Source organism: Macaca thibetana, chromosome 3, assembly GCF_024542745.1.
Source record: "Macaca thibetana thibetana isolate TM-01 chromosome 3, ASM2454274v1, whole genome shotgun sequence".
NCBI classification, from domain to species: Eukaryota; Metazoa; Chordata; class Mammalia; order Primates; family Cercopithecidae; genus Macaca; species Macaca thibetana.
In genome coordinates, this window is record NC_065580.1 from 17,040,655 (window position 1) to 17,046,654 (window position 6,000).

Below are 6,000 nucleotides of genomic sequence, written 5' to 3' on the forward strand. Positions count from 1 at the left end.
GGTAAGGGTTGCAATTTTAATTAGGTTGGTCAGAAAAAAAATCGTACTGAAATGTAAGAATTATTACTATATATATATAGGAACGCTTTTACACTGTTTGGCGTGTAAATTAGTTCAACCATTGTGGAAGACGGTGTGGCAATTCCTTGAGGATCTACAACTAGAAATACCATCTGACCCAGCAATCCCATTACTGGGTATATACTCAAAAGATTATAAATCATTCTATTATGAAGACACATGCACATGTATGTTTACTGCAGCACTATTTACAATAGCAAAGACTGGGAACCAACCCAAATGCCCATCAATAATAAACTGAATAAAGAAAATGTGGCACATATACACCATGGAATACTATGCAGTCATATAAAAGAATGGGTTCATGTCCTTTGCAGGGACATAGATGAAACTGGAAGCCATCATTCTCAGCAAACTAACACAGGAACAGAAAACCAAATACTACATGTTCTCACTTATAAGTGGGAGTTGAACAATGAGAACACATGGACATGGGGAGGGGAACATCACACACCGGGGCCTGTCAGGGGATGGCGGACTAGGCGATGGAGAGAATTATGACAAATACGCAATGCATGTGGGGCTTAAGACCTAGATGATGGGTTGATAGGTGCAGCAAACCACCATGGTACATGTATACCCATGTAACAGACCTGCACGTTCTGCACATGTATCCCAGAATTTAAAGTAAAATTTTTAAAAAGAATTATTTATATATATATACATTATGCAAAAGCAATAGAATTTTTTTCTTCTTGAATTATTTAGTATATGAATAATTGTCAAAGCTCATTGTCCTGGTACTGTCATAGTGCTTTAGGCAAAGTAGACAAATCACATGGGGGCCCAAATTACTAAAATGGCTATCTAAATTAATTTGGAAAAACTAGATATTTGTCCTCTTTTTGGCATTATGGCCAGTGTTTGATGTGTACATGGAGGTCTAAGCCATTCTTTTAAAATCCTTTGCTAACACAAGGCATGAGATCTAGTAGAAAAGAGGATTCATTGTAGATAGACCAAGAACAACTTGCAAAGAGGACCCCAGCAAGCCATAGCTATTCATCAAAAATGCTGGGCAATATTAGTAGGTTGGGTCATCCTTTCCCAGCTGCTTGGTGAGTGGAAGGGATAAGGTAGCTAATGAATGGCTTTTTTCTTGCAAGTCTGGTCACATCCAAAGTGAGAGATCTAAGAGTCAGCTCTTACCCTAGACTGCTGTGTGACCTTGGAAAAACAACTTAACCCCTCTGGGTCTCAGTTTCCCCATCTGAACTGCAAAGGGATCATCTCCAGGAGACAGCTAACTCCTCCTCGAGCCCAGCAACAGAGTGTGCGAAGGCTTATATTTCTCATCACATTCCACAGCTGCCACCTGAACCAATTTTAAACGGAAAATTTCTTATTCTAGTTCCATTCCCTGCTTACAGAACAATTTTTATAGTAATTTTATTAGCTCATTAAAATTTATTGGTGAGGGAATTCCTGATAATAAAAAATGATCATTGGCATCTTCTCAAAGTGTGAGTGAAATAGCAATGAGCTGTCTTAAATTTAGCGTAGCACTTCATTTGATCCCTGGTAGCACAGGGTCCTACCAGCACAACAAACCAAAGACCCCCTCCATCTCACCCCCTCTTGGCACACCTGCAGACATACACTTATTGTCCCACACCAGGACACAGACTGTAGACAGTTTGGACACTGGGAGGTCCTCCTTGCCCAGCAAAGCCGCTGATTAGATTCTGCAACAAAAACCTACTGATATCCTTTTTCAGGGAGACCCATGGGGATTAGTCTCAATTTCTTTCTCTCCCCCAAGAGTAACTCTCCCTTCCCACCTCTGTAACCAGTCAGAAAAGAAATGCCTGCATGTGTCTAGCTAGACTCTGGCAACTAGTAAGGATCCAATTTTTTTTTTATTTTAAGTTTTACCAGGGAGGGCCAAAAACAATTTATCACCTTCTCGTCTTCCCACGGGCACTCCCATTCTACTCCACACATGACTGCCAGGACAGATACCCTACTTTTCTCTTTATGACCTCCTTCCAGATTCCACAGGAAACCACTCCTAACCCCCAGTGCATACCAACTCATAAATGCATCCCAGTTTGTTACACACACCCTCAGTCTATTCCCTAAAATTATTCTGTATTTGATCAACAGAGATACCAAACCCATAAGCATAGTGATAGATTTCTCAATTTTCTGACTATAATTGGTTCTCCAATTACATTTTCTCAATCACAACTCCACATCCTTTCAGAGAGAAATGCTCTAATCTCACTCCCAAATTCTAACTCCTTTTATTCATTTCTCTCACCTCATATCCAGAATCTGAAAGAATTTCTGCCTGCTGCCTCAACCTAAGTATTAAGTAATTCATCACACCTCACACAGAAACGCACACATAAACACACAGGTTTCACTACAATCAGGCTTATAGATCTGGCCTTAGTTCAGAAAAATATACACACACTAAGAAAAAAAGATGAATGAGAATTTTGTTCCATGTGTATGCATGTGCATAATTTTTGATTTATTATTGGTGTTGTTTATCTTTGTCTGTGTTTAACAAATTGACAAGGGCATTTTGACTAAAAGAGACCAACTCACATTCACACACACTTGTAGACACACATCTGTAACCACAAAAGAACCCAAGGTTCACAAACATACCTCATTACCTCCTGCAGCCGCTCCCTCTCTGTCTGAAGGATGGCTTAGCAATAAAAGCAGAGGAGCACAGTCCACCAAAGCAACCAAAGATCTGGTAACTATTTACTGACCTATCAAGAAAATGTTAATGGCTTTCAAATGCAAATGAATGGCCAGCTTTTATTTCCAGGATCAGAATTTTTAGTTAATTAGTAATCATGGTCTTGCTCTAAGAAGGACATCCCTACGACTTTTGGAAGGAAATGTCAGCTCCCATGACCCACTCCATCCCCTCCAGGCACTGAATCAGTGGTAAGGACACTCCGTGTGTCTGCTAAGAGAACAAAGACACAATTTGTAGATGATAAAGAGCAAAAAATAAATGGCCTCAGTATTCCAAAAGAGCCCTGGTATCTTACAGTGACTCCGAACCTCTCAGGAACTCATTGACATTTAGTAGCACAATCTGATGATTGCGATGGAAGGAAGTTGTTTTAAAAATGTTTTAAAAATTGTTTTCTTCTTTCTTCTTTGAGGTGTCCTTAAGCTTGTTTGCAGTATGGAAATCCTTTAATAGTCTGGTGACTCTTGAACTGCCTTTGCAGAATTATAAATAAGAGAAATCTAACATGACTGACTCCATCTTGCTTCTAACCTCCCAGGCTAAATTATGTTTTCTGGGGGATTTTTTTTTTTTTTTTTTGGTTGGCTTTTTGCTTATTCTACTACAAAGCCCAACATAACTATGAGAGGGATTTAGTTTATAGTTAAACTTGGAGTCAAGGGAAAATGATCCCCCTCCTTGCCTGGAGCTTAAAGCCACATTCATAAGGCAAGGTTGGAATTATGGTAGGGGCTTGGACTTTGCTAAAGAATAGGCATAAACAATGTCCCGCCATGGCTTAGTTTGTTTTCTGTAAGTTGCTTACTGCTCCAGTCACATAACCAATGTCACAAAATGTATAACTTCCCCAACTACCAAAGATAACATCACTGTATTGGTCTGTTTTCACACTGCTATAAAGACATACTTGAGACTGGGTAATTTATAAAGAAAAGAGGTTTAGTTGACTCACAGTTCCGCAAGGCCGGGGAGGCCTCAGGAAACAATCATGGTGGAAGGAGAATCAGGCACATCTTAACATGACAGCATGCCAGAGAGAGAGTGAGCAAGAGCAGGGAAAACTGCTTTATAAAACCATCAGATCTCGCGAGAACTCACTATCAAGAGAACAACACGGGGGAAACCACCCCCATGATCCAATCACCTCCCACCTGGTCCCTCCCTTGACACCTGGGGATTATGGGGATTACAATTCAAGATGAGATCTGGGTTCGGACACAAAGCCTAACCATATCAATCACTATTGTGAAACCTAAATAACTGGTCTTTTAGATATTTGTTAGCGTTTCAGTAGACCAAGAGACACCACCTAGTCTTGAGGCCCCCCCCAACACACACACCCCTCCCGGGAACTGACTCAGCTGCACAAAGACAGTTTTAGGTGCTCCTGTGATTTCATTCCCCGCCAATCAATTACACAAGTTCTCCAGCCCCATGCCCACCAAAGTACCCTTTACAAACCTCAGCCTTTGAATCCTGGGGGAGACAGGATTGAGAAGTTTTTCCCTGCTCTTGTTTGGCCAGCCCTGTGATTACTAAACTCTTTATTTACTACAATGCCAGTTTAATAGTGCATTCAAGAATATATTGCTCTGTTTTATAGGTGTGCATTCCCCAAAGTGCTCGGAGGAGTGCTAGCCACTCCTTAAGTCCCTGCCCACAGAGCTTCCTCAAACTCTCTGTCAAAGCCAGACCCACATGAAGAGCCCATTCTGAATGCTGAGCCCAGAAGGGACAGATGAGGCCCCGTGTGCATTCTTCCTCCTCCTACATGGAACATGACTTTGTATTCTCCCTTCCTGGAATAAAATCCTTGTAGAAAATAATAATTTTATCTGTGTGGATTTTACTGGTAATTAACGGTGGGTGGATTAGGCGTCCCTAAAAGTATCCTTTTAGTATGAAATTGTCAAACATAGTATTTCATTCAAGATGAATCATTTCTTGGAGAGTATTTTCATGTTAAATTTTTAGATGATTTAATCTGAAAATTTGGGGAATTTTCCATAAAAATTGAGGAATTTTGGAAAATTTGGAGAATGCTCCTTAGGGATTCTCAGCCCCCATACAGCAGCAAGAGGATCACTTGAGCCCAGGAGATTGAGGCTGCAGAGAGCTATGACAGCACCACTGCACTTCATCCTGGGCAGCACAGCAAGACCCTGTCTCTAATAAAAAAAAAAAAAAAAAAAAAAAGAAGGAAGAACATGGACTTTCAAATCAAACTAGCCTGGGCTTAAATATGAGGTCCTCTACTTACTTTCTGCAGAACTTGGACAATCATTTCAATTTTCTGAAGCTCAGTTGCCTTATCTGGAAATCAGGGATGATCATGAGTACTTCATGATGTTACTTTGAGCCTAAGCTGACATAAGTACCTGACATCCAATGTCAGTTTCCCAACCCCTCCTCAGCCAGTCTTTTCTGAAAATGAAATAATATCCAACAAGCAGTATCATTAGCTTAAATTCTGTTAAGAACTACTCCTCCAGTTCCTCAACCCTTAGGAATAGCCACAGTAAACAGTCAACACATCCCACACTGAACTGATTCCACAGGCCAATGGAGAAAAACCATTACTACAAGACTCTCTCTCTCTCTCTCTCTCTCTCTCTCCCCCTCTCTCTGTTTCTCTCACATATGTGCGCGCATGCGCGCACACACACACACATATTCACAAGCGAATGGCATCTACACCCCCTACCTATCAAAATGATGTCTCACAGTCTTCATAGCCTACAAACATTAATTTTTACCTCTGTTTTTGTTGCAGCCAAGTTGCTTTCCTTCTTTCGTCCTATATAAAAGACCTTAACATCACATGCCACCTGCAAAGGGCAAAAAGGAGTTGGTTGGAGGAGGAGTAATTTATCTGCCCAGAAATGTTTAGAGGAAGGTAAGAGCAGAAACAATGTACACAGGACATTACAGCATTTCCTTGTCTTGTGAAATGTCTATTATTTAGCAGCTTTACACTGTCTTCTACTCCTTCCTCTTCACCACCACAGACAAGAACACATGCACACACAAGTATGAGTACAGAGAGAATTTTAGGAATAACACATCACCTAGTATTCACATAAAACTTTACATTTGGCCATGCACGGTGGCTCATGCCTATAATCCCAGCACTTTGGGAGGCCGAAGTGGGTGGATCACCTGAGGTCAGGAGTTCGAGACCAACCTGGCCAACATGG

At 41.0% G+C, this 6,000-nt stretch overlaps 1 protein-coding gene across 39 annotated transcripts in view; it reads right to left on the minus strand.

Annotated features, from left to right (window-relative positions):
- MGAM (maltase-glucoamylase) overlaps nt 1-5,671 on the minus strand; it is a 273,176-nt gene extending 267,505 nt beyond the window's left edge. For 20 of the 39 annotated variants that reach the window (XM_050782201.1, XM_050782202.1, XM_050782203.1 and 17 more), the window contains exon 1: nt 2,701-2,800. The gene's annotated coding sequence lies outside the window, so the exon portion shown is untranslated. Of the gene's footprint in view, nt 1-2,700; nt 2,802-5,063; nt 5,085-5,559 lie in introns of those variants that run through there. The other 19 variants (XM_050782206.1, XM_050782210.1, XM_050782211.1 and 16 more) reach the window with 4 other exon arrangements.
- Nucleotides 5,672-6,000: the final 329 nt, after the last annotated feature.